Below are 21,392 nucleotides of genomic sequence, written 5' to 3'. Positions count from 1 at the left end.
AAAGTTAGATTGTCTGTAGTAAACTACAAACTATCTCTCTAGAAGAACATCAAAGGAACTCATAGAATATGTAGCACCCTTATTTAATCATAAATATTTATTCCAGGTATAGAAAGCTAAATAGTGGGACTTAAAAAGAAAAAATATATATATCTTTTATAATCATTATTATTTTCAAATACTAACCCAATAAAATATTTATTTCAGTATATTGGATACTTAAGATTCATTTAACAAAATGAAAAACAAAAAACAAGCAAAAAAAATACAATAATTCAGTTCAGAATATATAGCAGCAAAAATATCTAGAGACTTCAAAGCAAATCTGAATTTGCAAAGTCTGAAACAAGCCTAACTTTTCAAATTCACACCTTCATTCAAGCAACCTTCATAATGTGAAATTCATTTTTCATAACTTTTTTTTTTCTATGAAATAAACTCTACCACTAAGTGTATCAAGGTACTTTCATTTATTTATTTATTTATTTATTTATTTATTTATTTATTTCCCATTTCTTTCAGTGTTTTTAGCTATCATAATTGGAACATTTGCATTTTAAATTCTTTTTGCACTCTTACAAGTCTTCTGAAGTTTTTCCAAGCCACATGATTATATACAATAAAAAAACTATACTTCAGCAGACATTCAAAAATTGATTTATCTACTTAAATCTAATGCCAGAGACACCTGAAGCTATTCAAGAGATTTCTCTGCAGTTGGTAGGTATGGCATGGGGGCTACAAAAGATTTGCAGTGTCTCTAGCAGATGTTAAAGGCAAAACTGGATATCTGAGGTTGTATGAGATAGCTTTTTGACTACTTTTAAAAACAGTGAATTAGAATCTCATCCAAATGAGTTAATTCTTGTTCCTCTTCCTTACTATCCATTCATGCTTTTTCAAGAAAGGTCAAATGAGGCTAAATTGAAAACACTCCAAAATATCAAATGACATTTTATGCCCCTCAAAAACATGTTGAAGAGATCAGGAATGCAAATGCTGTTCTCCTCTGTCTTTCCAGCTGGAGACCGAGACACATGAAGGAAGCAAATGGATCAGGTAAATCATTGTTTGTATGGATGTAAGAGGCCATGCTTTTTGCATTACTGTCTCAAAAGTTTGCTGAAATGGACAAGTTCAGGCAAGCCTGGCCAAGTTTCCAGAACTCCCTTTGTCTGAGACACACAGGAGGACAAGTCCAGGCAAGTCTTAACCAAGGTTCCAGAACCCCTTTGTTTAAGAGTGACCTGACAGATGGACAAGTCTGGGAGCTATGAAAGGGAGATAAGCTGCAGATGAATGGCTCTAAAGTGGTCTTTTTGTGTGGGCCTATCTCAAGGAAGATGGACATCTCCGAGGTATTCACATCACTCTGACCCAAGCCTCCCTGGAATGTCACGTTGACTGGGAAGAAGTAGGATAAAAAGAGCATGGACAAACCATGGCTTTAGGTTTTCTGACATCAGATGCCTCACTACGTGAACGCCTGCATGCTGAAGAAGATGCATGCATGAAGAACTTTTAGGTTTCTGGCCTCAGATTCCTCCATCATCATCCTACTGCTGCCAACAGATTCACCTGGGCTTGCTGCTCGAGACTCTGCCCGTGAGACCTCTCTGCTCCGTGAGACCTCACTACTCGAGACTCTGCTCCATGAGACCATGCTGTTCCCCAAGACCCTGATGCCCTTTCTACTGCCTGCTCTGTGCTGCACCAATCTGCTGCTTGCGGCCTGCCACTCTGCTGCTGCTCTCCCCTACGCTTGTTTTTCCGCAGACCAACGAAACAATGTGCAACGGGATGCTGCTGCATCCAGGAGGTGACTTTCCCTGCCTTTACGTAATTCTTGCCTTTTTCCACCTTTCCTATCGCCCACTTTCCCTTCCCCATCACCCTAATTTTGATATTCGCCGCTCTCCCTTCCCCATCCCCTCAGCTGTCTATTATTTCTAATAAACTGGTTGGATCAACATTTGAATGTTTTTCTTCTTAATCTCACACCGGGCATAACTTATCAAAAGAACCTTGCCTCCCTCCTAAATTGGAGTGAGACAATGGATTGTTTCACGCTCAGGGTTTTGGGTTCTATGATCTTGGATGCAACTTTGAGACAGTGAGCATGTTGATTTTGGATGATATGCAACTGTCTGAATGAAGCAAGAATGTTCTGGGCAGCAAGCTGGCTGGACTGATTAGCAGAGCTTAAATCTAGATTCTGTGTGGGAAGGGGATGCACTTCCGAGTGACAGAGATGAGTTAGGAAATACTGACACTTTAGGAAGCAGAAGGGATAAACCTTTGAATTCTAGTAAGGTAACACAATTGATGGCCCAGCTGAAATGACTATGCATCAATACATGCAGTATGGAAAATCAGGAGATGAAAGAAGGGGTGGAGGGGTGTGAGGGGTGTGGCCATTGGATGTAGTTGATACAATAGAAGAAAGGGATGTCATCAAAAGGGATTTGGTCAAGCTTGAGAAGTGGGCCCATATGAAGCTAATGAAGTTCATGAAGGCCAGGTGCACAGTGTTTCACTTCACTATTCCAGACATGAGTGCAGCCTGGGAATAGAATTCTTTGAATGCAGCCCTGTGGAGAAGGACGTGGCAGTTCTGGTGGACAAAAAGCTGGACATGAGCCAGCAGTGTGCATATGCAGCCTGGAAGGCCAGCGTTATCCTGGGCTGCATAAGAGAGGAGGTGAACCAGAAGAGAGAGTCTGCTGTTCCCCTGTGCTCCATCCTTGGGAGACTTCATCTGCAAAACTGCATCCAGACCTACCTGAGGGTACCCAGTACAGGAAGGATACAGAGCTGTTGGTGTGGGTCCAGAGAAAAGCCAAGAAGATGATCAGAGTGCTGGAGCACCTCTCTTGTGAAGAAGAGCTGAGAAAGATGGATTTGTTTAGCTTGGAGAAGAGAAGGCTTCCATGATTATCATGATGCACATAGTCATTTTTTGACTGAAGAGACATGAACTCCAAGCAAAACTGAAATGATTTCTGATCATTTCTTTCCAGTCAGGGAAAAAATAAATAAATACATAAAATCTCTACAGAGTATTGAGCAATTGCTTTTTATTTGCAATCTATGAACAATAACTTACAGATTTACATTTATATTTTATAGTGTAAATAATAAGAAATAATCATCCTTCTATATGGCTAAATCCTGGCCTTTAGATAACCTATAACCTTTAGTACTATATGTCCAAAACATGTTTGTTTGGACTACTTTTTTTTATGGTTTTTTTTACTTACATTCAGAATTTTTTCAGTGGACTCTTTCAGACTCTGTGCTCCTTCTAGAATAATGAAAACTACACAAAGATGGAGTTACCTTGGAGTTGAAAAAAATAGTGGTAAAAAATCTGTTATACATTTTTCAGTATTGGGTTGTCTTGTGGTGTTGTCATTAAATACTTCCTAAAACAGTTTTTAACTGTATCCATTCATCACTGCTTGCATATTGTGATTTCTTTATCAGATGAAATGACTACAAACACTTCTTAAGTTTCTATAAATAAATAAATAAATAAATAAAATAAAAAAATTGAGCCAGTGTGATATTTGATATCTCATATACACAGACTTCAGGAAAAAAAGCAAGTATAATAAAGACAGAATGATGTAATAGCAGGTAGTTATATAAACCAAGAAGGTAGAGGAGGTGCAGCTAGTTAATATAGTTATGTTTCTCCTTATGAAAGACTGTTTTTATTCTAGAGTGGCTAACACTAAACATCTAGGAAGTAAACATTTTCCCTCAAAGAGAAAGAAAACTCTCTAGCAAATAAGAGAAAATATACTGTCCATTAAATATACACACATATATATGTATACTGTTTTCTTTTTCCACTGAAATAAAGGTGATTAGAGTCTCTGGTTTTCACTGGAAAATTCTTTCTCAGAATTAGTTTATTAGTAGTATATTAGTTATTAGCAGTATATTCAATTTTTATGGTCACAGAAAACAACAGTTTGAATATACCCTCTCTTGTTTTTCTTTGTCACCAGTTGGCCAGGCAAAGTCATGGTTTTGTTCAGTGAATTTCCTGCCAGTTTCTGAATCTCACATGGTCTGCCAGTTCTCTCCTAACACACATCTGCTACTGCACTGATTCCTCTCACTGATGTGCTGATCTGTCAGATGCTGGCTCAAATCACTGTGCCAGCACAGGACATGCTAAGAGATGTCCAAGTGCTGGGTTAGCCCTGGATGTGGTAGTCTACCATGGTGCTTCTGCCTGTTTTCAATTCAGCAGTCTGAATTTCTTGATGCACTGCTTCTTTTCTCTCAGAAAGATTTGGAAAATTTCTGAGCTAACATAAATCTTTTTAAAGAATCATACACTTTTCTTCATCATGTTGGATCAACTCTTATCTACCTATAGTCTCTTCTGCCTTTGGCTCTTGATATTGAACCTGGCCAGACTTTCACTAGAATTTAGTACTGCTAGGCTAACATAGCTGGATAAGATGCTACAAAGTTGAACAGCAATCTAGAACATGCTTTAAACATAAATATGCTATTTCTATTTCTAAATAGCATTTCTAACACTTTGTTACTTGTTAAAATTTTGTGTTGAAAAATCCTGAAATCACTGTTCGAGGTTGCTAGATCAAGCTGCTATCTGTCCTCAAAATATCTCTCCACTTTTCATTAGCAGACAGGTCCCATCTCTGGATAGGTTAAATTTTGAACTGACAAAGCTACGGCACAGCACACATTGCAGCAATGTACTTCCCAACTAGTTCCTACATTCAGTAGAAAAAGTGTTTTCCCAGACCTCATGTAACACTATATCAGATTCTTAGTGGTTTTCCGGGTTGCTCAAGACAACACAAGAGAAAAGAATAAACAAAATAATCTGTAGAATAAGCATTTATAAAGCAATATTTGTAGAAATAAATTTGTTAGCAATATCAGTGCTGTAGAATAAAAAGCTATGGTTTCTATTTACATATGTATAATCATTCTGCATATATGTATATAAAAATATATTAACAATTTCCTCAGAGATTAACTGTATTTTTTATACTGTAGATTTTCACAGGGTACACAGCATATAATTCATTTATGGATTATGGAATATGTTACTCACTTAACAGTTGGTACAAGAAATTAAAACAAAGGAAAAAATCAAAACAAACAAAGAAACAAAAAAAAATATATAAAAAGCTGCATGTTCACATTTTTCAGAATAAATTTATTTCATACAAAAGAATCCACCTGTTCTTACGGCATGGTTGAGGTAGGTTCATCACTTTTTGAGTGCAAGCAATATATTTTGTGCAGTGAAGGCAGAAGAGGAGTATGCCTTGAGAATGTATTGCAAAGAAGAATTTGTGCTGTCTTAAGGCTTTAAAAGTTCTTTTTTTGCCTCCCAGAAGGGGAATCTTTTTAATGGGATTCTGTGGAAAAACCCTGCTGGACATGTTGGTTATATGACTACAGGGATCAGTATTGTCAACAGAATGCATTTTAAAAATACATTTTCAATTCTTTTCATTTGTGTAATGGTTCTGAGCCTTCAGGGTTTACAGTTTCAAAGGTTTACTTCTACTCCAAGCACTAGAAAGTTTACTCTTTCATGACAGTGGAGATGCTTCTATATAAATCACTCTGGATGTTTGAAATAAAGGAAGGTGTATTTTTGTAGTTTACATGCAAGCTTACACCTTTATAGTAGTCATGTATATATTTTAAATAAATGTATTATTATATAGATCTATTCTAAATTTCCTAATGGACATGTGAATATAGGATTACAAGTGTATCTATTAATACGAGTATCTTTCTCTGTAATAATTTACTCATCACCATCACTATCACCTTCAGAAATACCCTTGATCTGAACGTCATTTCTTCAAAATCAGTGTAAGTAGTGGTAACAGCAATATTTAAGGCTTAAATTTTGACAGACAAAAATATTGATTTGATTTTGAATACTTTGATTTTCAAAGTTTTTATAGCATTCTAAGCTCATATAATTACAAAAGCCTAAGGGAATAGTATAGAAATGTCATAAACAGTTGTGGTTATGACACTAATCATGGCTGCTGTTTGACTAAGCTTCCTTTGAGCTCAGCTATAACAGTTATTTTCAGATAAGAATACATAATTGCTCAACCATTTTACTACTTCCTGAACACACAATACAGCTTTTATTATTATTTCTCTTCTTAGAAATTAATATTTTGGTATGAGTCTTATTAGCTTGGAAGAGAGTAGACAGGATTTCAGGAAAACAAAATATTTTCTTCTGCTATACTAACTGAAAAAAACCATAACAATTACTCATTTTTACAATCTTTTCTTTCCTACATCCGTAAATCATCACAGGTGATACAACAGTTCTATACCTTTATATCTTCACAGTTTGTTGCGGTTTAACCTGGCAGCTGCTCGACACCACATAGCTGTTTACTCATTCCTCCCCTACAAAGAATGAGGGAAAACAAAATAGAAATGATAGAAAACATAGAAATCATAGAAACTACATGTGTATGTATAACTATATATAAATAAAATATTGCGTATTTTACGCAAGAAAAATTGATCATGAAGAAATTCAGAGGAAAAATGAAAGAAAATATTATTTTAGTTTTGCTATTGAAAAAACAATGGTGAAGGCAATTCAATTACTATGACCTAGAGCAGAAACTATGTATTTTGAAAGAGTTCAGTCATATAACTTTATTTACAAGTTTTAGATTCCAAAAAAAACAATTCTTGCTTTCAAACAATATATCTTAGTATTTATCATTAATTTAAAAACAAAAATGAATTTAAAAAATAAGCAACATTATTTGGGAAAACAAAACAAAACAAACAAACAAAATAAAGAACTCTACAGCTGGGGAGGAGGAAATATTTGAAAAGTGTAAAACAGATAATGTTAGATAAATATCAGTATTTTAATTAAAGACATAATTCAATATACTATTCTAGTCTCAAACTCACAGAGGTACCTATCTTCCTTCCCCACCCCCCTCCTGGCCTTTAAGTAAAGTGTAAACTACTATAATCACTGTTAAATTGAAATTTCCTTAAATAGAAAATTAAAAATTAAAAATATATATATTTTTAAAAGCTAAATATTTTAATTTAAGTGTTATACACACTTAGGTGCCTTATTCTTTTACCATGAAGTATTTACAAGAAAAACATCCATTTATAATAAAGAGAACAAAGACTTGCTAATTTTTTAAAGATTAAGCCTCAGATAGTTGTCACAAAATATTTGAGTTTTAGGTCTAACTTGTCATACAGGTAATAGTTGTCCTGGTGTTGTTGTTGTTGTTACTAGCTGAAACTTAAAACAAACACAAAAACAAAAACAAAAAACACCAGTAAAAAACTAAACTTACAATCTAGCAGATGTTTGATACAGTGGTGAGATATTTCACTTTGGATACCAGATCATTACCACCTGTTTCAACATTTACATTTGCTCAGAATTAGAGTGTATTCTCCAGTAACAATTGACAATATCTTAGGAGTAAAACTGCATGTCATTTTTTATTTTATTTTATTTTTTCCTCCCCCTTAGGTAGCTGTCAGATAACAAGAATAAATTTACATTCACTTCACAGGTCAAAAGTCATTCTTCACTTTTGTTGTACTTGTAAATGTACAACAAAAATGTTCAGAGTACACTAAAATGTTCAAAAACAAAAATAAAAATAAAAATCTCTAAATAGGTATTAAACTGATCTGTTGCTATTGAAAGATGAAATTCCCAGTACTCAATTATAAACTGTAATCAGAAGTTTTATAACCAATTATTTGTAACCAAATGCACAACAAACAAAACCAAAGAACTGTTTGGACTACTAGAATAATTGCTGTTGACATTATTAATTCAAGAACTAAGTTAGAAAACGTCAAGAACTTGACTGTGAAGTATATATCTCCTCATATAAATATATGCCTCTAATTTCTTATGTGCCAAATAGAACTAAAGAAGTACAAGTAAAAAATCTGAGTTGCACTAAAATAACTTAATATAAGGTATTGAACACCTTAATAAAACACAGGAAAAAATATAAACGTTGGCTGGATGACTTTTATGTTCAGAACTATAAAATTAATCAAAGACTGGAGGAAAGTATTGTCGACAAACTAACAGAGATGCTAGAAACAACCATAAGTTTTCCTAACATTCTGTGCATTTCATAAAATATGAAATATTTTTTAGTAGTTTTTGTATTTCATAGTAAATAATTTTTAAAAATGCATCCAAGATTAGTAGAAGTTTCTAACGTAAGTTATTTGGAAATTACTCATATCTGAAGAAATAGAAAAATAAAAGATTTCAGCTTCCATAGAGATGTAAATTTTGTATATGGGATTGTCATTGCATCTACAATTGAAATTATTGAACATTTCATATTAAAAAATAATAATAAGCTAGGCTCATATGTTTCTTTGCTAAGTATAAGGCATTTATAATGAAAATTTCCAAGTTGCATGTAAGTCTCCATTTGGAAGCAGGATTTCCCTAATTTTCACTGAAGACCTTGATATTTTATATGATAGTGAAGGAGTATTCAGGTACCATTGTCTCTGTGGTATACCTATTAATATATGTTTTTGTTTTGTTTTGTTTTGGTTTTGGTTTGTTTTGCTTTGCAAAAATAACAACTGTGGGATAAACTTCTGGGTTTATTCTTCAGGGTTAGCATCTAGAGATCACATCTACATTGCTTTCACATTTCCTATTTGCTGTTGAAAAGGTGTGAGGATATTAACAAAACATTTAACAAAATAACTGAGAACTTTTAAATGATATCTGAATTGAAAATAAAACCAGACACAGAAAATCAGTTTATTTTTTCCTCCAGATTTCCATCTGTCCTGACGTTCCAGCTGAAAGATGAAAAATCTTGAATGCAGTATAAGGGAATTGTTAAGTAAAAAAACATTTTAAAAAGGATGGAATACTTTTTTGCAGGAAGAGTGTAGGAATATTTGCAGAATGCAATATTTAGGGGAAAGGCATGAAGGAAAGATAAAAATGTCAGTTACAACTGGGTGTGCTGAAAATAGTTTAAGAAAACTGCAGGAAAAAAAAATAATAGAAAGGGATTACAGCACAAAATCAACAGCTGTAGGTACTGTTTATGCTCCTCAATCAAGAAAAAATTAAACTCATTGGATGGAAAAAAAAAAAAAAAAAAAAAAAAAAAAAAAAGTAATATCCTTTTTAAAGGTGCATGAAAAGAAGTTATCTTTGCCATATTTAACCATGTTCAGAATGTTCAGAATAACATACTTCTATTAACACTGGTTTCTAAAGTCTTAAGGAGAAAAATATCCTGTTGTTATTATTACTTTCCATTTCCTGTTAGTAAAAGATTTTTCTCAGAACAGAATGTTTTTATTTCATTTTTCTGTGATACAAGTTACTTTTGCTTTTGGAAAACAATGTGGTAGTAAGCAGGTTGAAATCAGATCATAAAGCTTTTGAGAAACCTTACTTAATATTAGAACATTTATTTAGCTGTTCATGTAGACTGAATACAGTAAGATTTTGAGACTCCCTTGTGCCAAATGAAACTTTCTGTACTGCAGCTGAAGCTTAAATTGAATAGGGACATACAGTTTATAACAGGGAGTGGAGTGGTCCAACCATAATAGCTGTAGAATGTATCATGTATCTAACCTCCAATTCTGGCCTCTTCCAGAGATGACATATTGCTGTGAGTTGTAAGAAGACTGACTGCTGTTGTTTGTTTGGAAAACTATCATGGCTTTTAGGTGGAAGAAACAATATTGTCTGTGTTTCACTGTATGTGGTGTTAAAACGGATAAGATTAACCTCTAGAAAGTAACAGAAAATAGTTCTGATGTGTCTGAATTCAGTCTGCTTTATAGCAACTTGAGATTATTTGCCACCATGCACTGTAAACTGCACAAAAAATCCCACCTCTGACAATTCAAGCTCTGCAAATTAATTATTTATTATAATGTACAGCTCTATAAAACTATTGTTAGCATAGAAAATCCACTCAATTTTTGAATTGATCTGGGTTTGCTGATTTATGGGATATTCGATCAGAATTATAGATGTTGGTAGCCATGGATTAGCCTGTAGTCAGAGAAGACTGTAGATGAGAAATAACTTACATCATGAACAGTGACAGGTAGCAAATAAATGTGGTTGCAGATGAATGTTGGAAACTGAACTTTTGAACTCTTAAGCACAAGTTTATCACTTGCTAGCTGCAAACATGAATGCTTGGTTCTACACTGTGATAACACCTAGACTGTAAAACTGGAACACAGAGGTCTCCAGTTAATAAAGAGACCACTGATTAGGAGGCTGACCATACATTGTGCTTCTGTATGTAGGCTATTTTTATTGAGAGAATCAGGCCTAGGGAAATATATATATATATGTATATATATGAAGGAAGAAGGAAGTTTCGAGGAGACAAATATTTGGAATCTCCAACATTTGAGACTGGAAACTTCAAGTAGCCATGCAGCAAGAACCAGCATAACCTTTTGTCTGACTTTCCTATACTTTCAATGACCTCTGTGATAGAGGGACAGTTAACATGAAGAGAAAATGATTTCGAGTGGGAAAGTGAGAAATTGCATCTGACCATCAGATAGGGTAAAAGTTATAATCAGAAAGAAACCTCAGCATCCAGAGCAGTCATTTACTCTATCTTACCCACAATACTTTGTACACACACTCATTATCTGTTCCTAGGTAAAATCTGTATAGAAAATAAGTGGTAAGAACACCATGGATTTTCATAGATATTAAGTTATTAAGAATTATGAAGAAGAGTTATTAAGAATATGATCTTTGGAACTACATCTATGAAATTTATTCTATAAAATGACAGACCTCTAATCTGAGTACAGACCAAGAAAACCTGCTTTGCACAAATTTAGCATACTTTTCGGCCCTGAAACAACCAATCTCAATACAACAACTAGTGAAGGACTCTGAGAGGGGAAAATTCCCCTATATTTCTAATGTCTCCAAGAGGGGACAAATTCCATTACAGTTTGCAACCAGAATCTAAATATTAGCATATTTGAAACAGTTTGCACATACCTTGTAGAGTTAATATAAACTGTATACTGATGACATCTGATAGTACGCCTTCTTGTCCTGTTTGACATTTTAGAGAAAGAAAATATAATTAACTTAGAGCAGAGTTATTATACTTCTACAATTTAATGTTTCTATTTTGGTCTTGTATCATTTCAGGGCTTCCAAACTTTAAATAGTATTCCTCTGTCAGCTTTGGAGAATGCAGGTCTGGAGTGAAGATTGAATGGATTGCTAGCAGTTGAAAAAACATGAATATTTTTTCCTTCCTATACCAGCACCTAATGGAGATTTATTATTATTTACATTAGAGTAGGAGTATTTTTCCTCTAAAATATAAAATTTTATTTCCTCCTTCTCATTCATCATTTCAGAGACCAAGCTGTCACAAAGTATACTGTCAGAGCATTATGGAGTTGGAGTGACGATCTCTCTTTAATATTAGATGGGAAAAAAGTTTTTTTCTGGTTATTACAGTATATAAATCTATAGTATATTTTCTGATGAGTTTGCTACTTTTCTAAAAATGTATTTCCCCTTGAATTTAACTGCACAGAAACAAATTAGGACAAGCCTTGTGTATTAACCAAGCTGACATTCAACCATGTAGGCAGATCTCTGATGTGCAATGCAGAAAATTGTCCTCCCTTACCAGATATTACCACATTTCCACTTACTAATGAAATATCAGAGATGCAATATCTCATACTGAATAGCCTCAAACTTATTTAAATTTCAGATTTTAATTTGTCAACAATATTACATATTGGATGTACAGCAATTTCCAAGAGCATTATGACAAATAAATAAATAATAAAAAGAACCTTCAACCCTATTCTCTACCATCTTTTCCTTGGAAACATGTTAAGAAGAAATTATGTCCTTTGCATATACCCCAAGTTGGGCAGGTTATCTATTTCAAGATACACCATGAAATTCATTAATATGGAGAATGTGAAGGTTAATATATCTTATTTTCTATCATTTCCATTGGTATAATATTATTACTGACATTCCTTTGTTCATCCAAGAGATTAAGTCTTGTAGCCATTCATTATATATCTTAAAAGAAAGTTGAATGTGAACACAAGTTGCACAGAAAGCTTGAAATTCAAGTAAATACTGACAGCTAAGGAATGTTTTATATTTAGTATTTCATTTATCTAATTGAAATGACATTTCAAACTTTTTACATATAGCTGAAATTGCAGCAATAATGTTTTCTTAAAAATATGGTTTTGCAGTCAAGGAATGCATTTCTTTGATTTTAGTCCTGTCACATCATTTAAAAAATAAAGATAACCTATTTCCGTTTTCTCAAAGATTGCATAAAGTTTAAATGAAGCTGTCATGACAGAAATGTAAAATGTGAAGAACAGTCTAAAATATTACAAAAAACTTTCACTTAGGCTATGTCTCTGCCATCAGAGGCTATTTGTTCCAATTTTCATACTAGTAGATGATGCAGTGCATGTCATTTTGAGTAGAAAAGGAACAAAATAGATATGCAAGTGGACAGGGAGAAGAAAAATTGCATAGGATTTATCTGAAAACAAATCAAAACAATACTAACAGCAATGAAGTTGTTATTAACAATAAAGTTGTACTTAAATACAATAGCTTCTCTCAAAACAGTTATACTTCTAGCAATTCCCAAATGTAAAGAAATTAAATCAAAATGCAAGGGCCTGATTCTGTCATCATTAGACGTTTAAAGACACCCATAAAAGCATTCTCAAGATTATACTGTCTTCTTAGAAAGAAAGTTTGAAAGCAATCCTGGGCACAGATTTCAAGAAAATATTCTAGATTGTGTGCAGTCAGAAGTTCAAAGGAAATGAAAGCCATTCTATAGAATTTCTTCTCAGATTCCTTTATGAATATGATATTATGATGATACTATCGCACTTACAAGCAAGTATTAACCAGTTTCTTCCAGACTGGTGCAGTGACTAATGCAAAGCACTTATTGTTTCTTTTGCCTTTCAATATGCCATGAGTAAAGCTACTGTAGGGGTTAACATAAACAATCAAAGAATGATTTCTCTGTATGGCAAAGGTCTACAAAAATGCTAAGTTTCAGAACTTAACTTTACAGTTAGTTTATAACAAGTAAAAAGCAGGAGCTGTTCCACTCAGCTGTTTTACTTAAGAATTTGCCTAAGTTACACAGCATAAAAATTGAACATGGAGGACATAAGCCAGTGGTAACTATTTCTGAGATACTAAAAAATATTAAAAGAAAGGAAGTAACACACTGTTTATTTGTTTATTTCTGATAATAGAACTGAACACAGAGAATCATAGAATTGCTGAGGTTGGAGAAGACCTTAAAGATCAAGTCCAACTACAACCTAGTCATACTACCCTAACTAACAACCCTACACTAAATCATGTCTCTGAGCACCACATCTGTACAGTTTTTAAATGCAGTCAGAGATGGTGACTCAGTCATCTCCCTGGGGAGCCTACTCCAGTGCATAACAACCTTTTCTGTAAATAAACTTCTCCTCATATCCAATCTAAACCTCCCCTGGTGCATCTTGAGGCAATTTCCCCTCATCCTGTCACCTGTCACCAGTGAGAAGAGACTAACCCTGCTCTTGCTGTACGACCTTTCAGATATGGGAAGAGTCTCCCCTCAGCCTCCTTTTCCCCAGACTAAACAACCTCAGTTCCTTCAGTTGCTCCTCATAGGGCATATACTTCAAGCCCTTCACAAGACTTGTTGCCCTTCTTTGGACCTTCTCCAGCACATCAACGTCCCTTCTGTACTGAGGTGCCCAAAACTGAACACAGTACCTGAGGTGGGGCATCACCAGTGCAGAGTACACGGGCAGGAGTACTTCCCTAGTTGTGCTCACCACACCATTCCTGAGACAAGCCTGTCCATAGTCCATAGTCCACAATCCACTGTCCAGTAAAATTAGGAGTACTTATTCCACAAATACATTTCTTTGCATTCTCACATGTATTTTAAGTTCACCTATGACATATTTTAAGTTCACCATGACACCTATTCTGCCTTATTTTGTAGCCAAGTAACTGTATGATACAAAGTGGTAGAATCTCTACAGTGACTTTTTCCTAATTTTTTTGAGTATCAGCTACTGTGTTGGAGGCAGTACTGCTCAGGAACTATGTGTTGCCACTATCAGGACTTGCAACAGGATGTGATTTCTATTCTCTCAATTGTATGATTTTTGTCTTGTCAGAGTGTTTCCTGAAGTGAGCATGGAAAGACTACATAACACTGCTAGCCATCAGTGCATTCATTTAATAAGCATTGGAATCCAGTGAAATCAGCTTAGAAGTATGATTTATTCATCAGAGACACTGCTGAAAAGACTATGAACATTACTGTGACTGAAAGGTTTTATAGAATGTTTTTTCATCAAACACCAATCTCATTGTTAATTCTGAAATTCAGACAAGAGTGACATGTTCTTCATCAGAAAGATAAAAATTTCCATCAGGATGCATCTTAAACTGAATAAAATATAATCCATGTGTCTAGATTTCCCTTCTACTACAAAAAGGACTCTCCATATTGTATTTACTTTTAAAAGGGAATTGGAAAGAAATAATCCTTTTCCCACATGGGAAAAGTATTGCATTGAATAGATTTCATGGAAATTAACTCATAGTGAATCTAAAAATAATCATAATTGGTGTGTTTTGTACTGACAGTAAGACCAGCTAGCTTTAAATAGTCTGATATGCAATTAAATGAGTTTAAATTATGCTATCTGAAACACAATCTATTTTTATAATTATTCTCTCTACACAAAAGAAAAGAAAAAGAAAACAACAAAAACAAACAAACAACAACAACAACAAAACTTTCAATATTTCTGAGAATATAAAGCAAGCAGCCCTAAGAAACTTCTGATGAAATTGCAGCTGAAATATACCCAGGGGAAAAATACGTGCTGCCTTCCAAACACCCTATTCCTAAACACTGCTGTTACAGAGAGTCAGGTATTTTTTCCCTTTAAAAATAAAGGTTTTTGTTACATCTCTTTGCAGCTGTACACAGAAAACAGAAAAGCCACCGGGCATGGGAACAGTATCCTTTTACTCATGGTCTCTCACTTTACTATATTTCTTTTATGTAAACTCTGTGTTATTCAGTGACTTTTCTTGTATAACCTTTAGCTTATAATTTGGAAATTGGACTGATCAGAAAAATTTTTGTAGCATTTGACACTTCAGAATGCTTTATTAAGCTCTGTATCAGCTATTGAGAAACAACTTCTTAGATATTTCCAATGCAAGCCTCTGTATGAACACATGAATAGATAATATCATTAAAATATACAAGTTTTTCATTTAATTGATGAAAAAGAGAGGTACACATCTGGGTTCCAACATAAATTTTTCTGCAGATACAGTCTGGGAACCAAAGGGGTAGAATATTGTTCATCTAGAACCCACAAATGCTAGATATATTTATAGTCTGAATATCAGATGAACTGCTTCACCATTTATTGTTAATGGCAGACATTAAATTTAAGTCTTCAAAATGCAGGAAATTAAGGAAAAATTAAAAAGCAAACCAGGCTGCCTCCACAAATGAAAGATTTGCCTTCAATATTTTTAGTTTCACAAGATAGATGTATATTAATCAAAAGCCAACTCAATAAAATTCCAAAACTTGAATCCTATGAACTTTAAGTAGATCTAAACTCCAAGTCATAAGTTTAGGTCTCAAGTGCAGGTGCCTATGTGGGCATATACATTTCTACTGTAATCAATCTATGTCAAGGGCAGTATTCAATTTGCACAAAGTTAGCCATTCTTCAGAATTGTTTACTCCATTTTTTTTATGTTTTTTTTTTTGTTTGTTTGTTTTTCACTCTATTTCTCAATATTTATTGTAGGTTAAATATGTGAATATTTAGCAGCTAAACTTAAAATTCACATGTGAACAATGTTGAAGTTACTTCATTTCACTTATTTTCTGTAGCTTCAAAATTAAACTTTAAGTGATTTCTTCATTTGTCATAAAGATAGTTGGAAATTGTGTTTTTGCAGGATAACAATGACTTTCACTTGAATTTTTGTTTTCTTTTTCTTCATCCAAAAGCCATTATACCAGAACAACTCTTCATTTCTATAAAATACATTTTTGTTTTTAGAAGATTAATTTGTTAAATGTGAGAAAATAATAGACAAATGATCTATCTTTTCAAATTACTTCTAGAAGGAAACACATCTATTACTGAGTTCTTCAAAAAGAGAAAACCTGCAAAGATTGTTGTCCATTGAATTTATATATTTTTTTAATCTTTTCCAAAAGTATTTTTAATAATTCTGTTAAATACAGTATGATTCACAGAACTTATGACTTCTCATGCTAAGGTGATTTCTGAGAGATTCTAGTCACACACTGACAAATCAGTAGAGTGACTAATAGAACACAGTGGCCCATTAGTACTGTTTGCAAAAACACTTACTCTTTATTTTCAGCATTGTATCCTGGGATGACATCCTGAAATAGCATGTGCAGAACTCTTGCTGAACCTCAAAGGAGCATCTATTATTAGTTAAGTATAACTTAATGGGAAAGAATAAAAAATGAAAGGGAATATAGTACATTTATAGTAACATGTCCATAATGCTGCATGCTGGTATCTTTCAAAAAAATATATTTGCTGTGTAAGTTTTAAGGTCAGTCACAACTCACCATGACTCACTGTTACTCATCTTCCTTTAAAACATTCTCTCTATAAATGAAAAATCTTCCACCTTCAAGACGATAGTGGCTATCTCTCATGCCTCAATTTCTGTATTTTTATCCACTACTTAATATTAGTTCCTATATTTTCTTCTGGACTGTCATTACTCTTCCTTAAGAGGAATCAAGCTGAATGCTTTTTCCATTTGACTAAGTACTGTCTAGTGGCTATGCTATACTCCATTTAAAACATGGATTTTCAGCCACTCTAATGTGCAATTGCATAAATGCAAATACATAGGCATTCTACCTAACTGTCCGAGTGATGATTAGATACAGGGTATTTGGGTGTGCAGTACTGCAAGGATAACTGAACAGACAATTTTCAAGGAATCTTTAGAAGTAGTTCTATCGCATATATACAATAACTGCATTTGCAGTTTACAGATTTATTTTGAAATAATAGCTCAATTCTTATGACATTGTTTTTCTTCTATGGGGAGATTATTCTTATTTTCACATTTTATTTCTTACTATGTGTTGGATTTTTGTGGTTTCTTTCTTTTCAGTTCCAATGTAAAAAAATACTTCTGCGTTATTTGTCAGAATATATATGTTGCTTCTATCAGAAAATCAGAATTCTCAAGTAAAATCAAAGGAGTAAGTATCTTTTTGTATTATGTACTGAATCAAACAAAAAGACTTAGTGAGAGGAATGCACTCCCTTTTACCAGAGTTTTTATTTTGCCATGTCCTGTATTTAATCACAATGTGTAAGCATTTACAGAGCTGGTAAACTAGGCTAACCTGTTCAGAAATGTTTTAAAATGAAAATCATATTCCCCCGAACTTTGCTTTTACCAATACCATTTAATGCTTCGAATTCCACTATTCAAATTTTTCAAAATAATTTTAACAGAGATACTTTTAACAGATGCAGATGTAGATGCGAAGGCAGTACATGCCAATGCCATGTGATATAGATGAGGTTTCATATCTGTTCAACATTCTCAAATTATAACTGTCTGTTCCAGGTTGTTCAATCTGAAGAACGAAGACGTGTTCTAGTTCTGTTTCTTGAGTTCTTGTTTAAATGCAAACAAATTAATCAACCATTTCTTCAGGTAGGAAATGTTTCATTAAAAAATGCTGCTGGCAAGTGTGTGTCAGGAAACACAATGGTAGTTTAAGTTATTTTTCATGCAATTTTCAGTAAAAGAAGATAGAGTGAATTAATTTGGGACAGATAGATGGGAGAGATGAGATGAAATTTATTTAGGAACTCTGTAAAACGTTTCTATTCCTGATAGCACCTGTGACAGAAAAGCCTAAGCATACTCCATCAGCATCAGTGGAGATACTCTGTGGAACAATTTGACCTTCAGAACCTGTTTTCCATTTCCTTACACTTTTTTGAAGGCATGTTTTGAATAAACACAATAATGCTTGTGTTTTGATTCTTTATATCTACTTCCCATGTGGGTCAAATTTAAATTATACGGAGGTGAGATTATTAAGACATGAGGTGACAGGATCACCTGAAATCAAACCACCCTATGCTACCTCCAGTTTCTCAAATAATACTGTATATCAAATTGTTATCAGATTTTACCTTTTGTATTCCACATAATTTTTTTTTCTTAAGTCTGCTATTTGCTCACTTTACTTGATAAAGAAGTGTTTCATCAATTATTTATGAATAAACTATTCTCAGTCACTCTGATACTGAGAGTTACTGAGATCTCTGTGGCAATTTCAAATAATGAAATCTGTTCAGACTCTTTAGTATATGGTTGGCTAGAGTTGAGAGATTGGATGTTTACATTAAAGTCTGAAATCTAAATTTATAAATCTAAATAAATTGCAATTCACTCACTTTCTATTCTACTTTTGCACAGAGAAGAAAATTATTTTGGATGCAAGTTATGAAAACAAACTAAGAACATAATGTTTTGTATAGCAGATTCTGTTTATTCAGTGGGAGAATAATCAAGTAAGATGTTTAAAAGATCTTAGCTTTCATAATACTTTGTTTATTCTCTTTTATTTCTCTTTCAAAACAGGACAGTAGGGGGAAAAGTTAAAAATACTGTCAGAAAGTCATGTGTCTTATTCAACTCAGGATATAACAAGAATAAATGTATTATGTGACATGTAGATACTACATAAAATTGCTCACATCATATCAAACTTCCATTAAGAATTATTCACACATGCACCAAATGATTTTATGTCTTTAAAGATTAGAGCTGAATGCATCAAAACTCTGAATTTTGATTTATTATCAGTAAGTGACTCTGCTTTTCAGCATACCATAACTCAAAACTATGTTACATGGCTTTAAAGAATAAATATATATATATTTTAAAAATAGTTATAGAAATACCATTTATGTATCTCATAATTACCATTCTTTGTAAAGGAAAAAAAAATCACATTAAAAAAATACTAATTGCAGTTGTATAAATAACATCTAAACAGAAGTATTTTATTTTGTTCTTCATTATAATCAATAATGTATTTACGGAGATACACCACATTATAATCTCCTGATAGTAGATAGTGATTGTGAATGGGAAGGAAAGATTTTGCAAAATGTTGGGTTTTTTTCCTATATACCTTGAAAGTATATTTTAGTATAAGTAATTCTACTAGATTTAAGTACTTTACAATTTAATAAAATTATACAGCTATATATATATGTATATATTAATTCTAATTATATAAGAGCTGCTCTCAAAGTAACACCTACTTCAATATGTCGACTCACAAAGTCAGCGGCAGGTGTTGGTGGCATGGCAGTAGAGACTCCCTGCCAGTATTCTGTTACATTTGGTTGCTGTGCAACAGATGTCAGCAGAGGGGCAGCCTGACAAAACAGCGTCTGACATGGAAGTGTGTATGAAGAAAAGATGTGTATCTGAATTCCTACAAATGGAAAAAATTGCACCCTTGGCATTCATTGATTCTTGCTGATCATTTATGGAGACCAAACAGTAGATGTTAACATAGAAAAAAAAAAGTGAATAGTGCATTTTAGCAGTGACCAAGAGTCCTTGTTTATCACTTGCAAAACCACATAGCTAAAGATGGTGACTATGTTGAATACTAGTGATTTGTACCTGAGAAAATACTTTATCAAATATTAATATGCTTGTTTTACCTGTTATGACTTCAATGGAAATGAAAAAGAGGCATTATTTTTGGAACATTTCACTCACTATCATTGCAGCCTCTTGGGCTGTGTTTTTATATTAAGACTCTAGCAGCCCAGAGTTCATGTGCAGTACAGACTGCAAATGAAGTCAGTTCAGATCCTGATGGCCTAACACATTTTATGGGATTTGTTATGAAATATCTTATTTCTTTTAAACTATTGCCCATAGACAAATTGATTCCTATTTTGGTTCTGAGGTATCTTACTAATGTCTATAAGTGCTCCCTTAAAGGAGGGTGCAAAGAGGACAGAGACATACTTTTTCAGTGGTGGCCAGTGCTGGGATCAGAGGCAACTGGCACAAACTCAAACTTCAGAGGTCACATAAAGGAAACAAGATAAAGTGCAGCCTCTGGCCATTTGGAGAGACTAACACTGTACCTGCTTCCAATAAAAGCAGGAAGAGAAAAGTCAGATTGTCAGTAGAGGGCTTTTAGTTAATACATAAATGAATGAATAAATAAATAAGCCAAGTTGACAACAGTCGAGCTATGTTTGATATGTTAAACCATTTTAGAGGAGACTGCATGCACAGAGATTTCCATCCTGCTATTCTGCCTTACAGGGCTGAGATAACATTTGTTAACATATTCAAACTTCAGCAGACTTTCTCAAACCAAATGGATACTGTGAAACTTTAGAATATTACCTGTCACTGCTTGAATGTTCTTATTTCCTTGAATTTTGGAACTTCACTATGATAACTCCACATCTGCTATATTTCATATCGTAAATTAAGGTAAACGGTTTGGGTGCTGTCATGTAGCCATATAGCAACACTTGCTAAATTGCTAAAACTTATTCAGCACATCTGTGGACCATAGAGATACAGGGCAGAACTAGCAGGAAAATGGTGCCATCTGTGGGTAGCAGGAATCAGGTATGTATGTAAGCATATGGGATCTAATATAGCACCCTGGTTATACATTTACATTATTCGTTATACTCCACTTTTAGTAATAATCAACAGAAAACATAGGTTAACCTTAGTTACTTCCCAAAGTCTCTCTCAATATTAGGATTTCTATCTCTGCAAATAGTGATTATATGAGGCTGACTACACGTTGACTCATTCTGCACAAGTTGGGCTATAATCTAGGCATCTGCAATATAGTACTAAGAAGATAAAATAACACCATGTGTGGACAGAAAGAACACTTGTTTCCAGACTCCAAAGACTTGTCTTTAGATAGCTGTTTGGACTTCATAAATGGCACAACTTCAAAGCCTACAAGATGACCTTTCAAAAATGGCACAGAGTGCTGATGTGCATGACTTATCACACCGCACTGTAATTCAGGTGTGATATCACTGAAGTTATTACAGATCCAAGCCACTGACAGAAGAAAAAAAGAAACAGATGTCATGAGTTGTGCAAAAGCAGCAATTCTGCTTCAATCAGTATTACTCTGCACTGA

General features: G+C 33.7%; 1 long non-coding RNA gene across 1 annotated transcript; it reads right to left on the bottom strand.

Moving 5' to 3' along the window:
* Positions 1-6,364: 6,364 nt before the first annotated feature.
* On the bottom strand, positions 6,365-19,548 carry LOC140249755 (uncharacterized). Its single transcript, XR_011903074.1, has 3 exons — positions 19,510-19,548; positions 11,081-11,137; positions 6,365-6,441 (listed from the first exon to the last, which is right to left on the bottom strand). It is a non-coding gene; the product is annotated as an uncharacterized lncRNA (long non-coding RNA).
* Between the last annotated feature and the right edge of the window lie 1,844 nt (positions 19,549-21,392).

This window comes from Excalfactoria chinensis, chromosome 1, assembly GCF_039878825.1.
Source record: "Excalfactoria chinensis isolate bCotChi1 chromosome 1, bCotChi1.hap2, whole genome shotgun sequence".
In the NCBI taxonomy this organism is placed as follows: domain Eukaryota; kingdom Metazoa; phylum Chordata; class Aves; order Galliformes; family Phasianidae; genus Excalfactoria; species Excalfactoria chinensis.
Note: the sequence above shows the minus strand (reverse complement) of the source record. Positions and strands in the feature narration are given on the sequence as shown.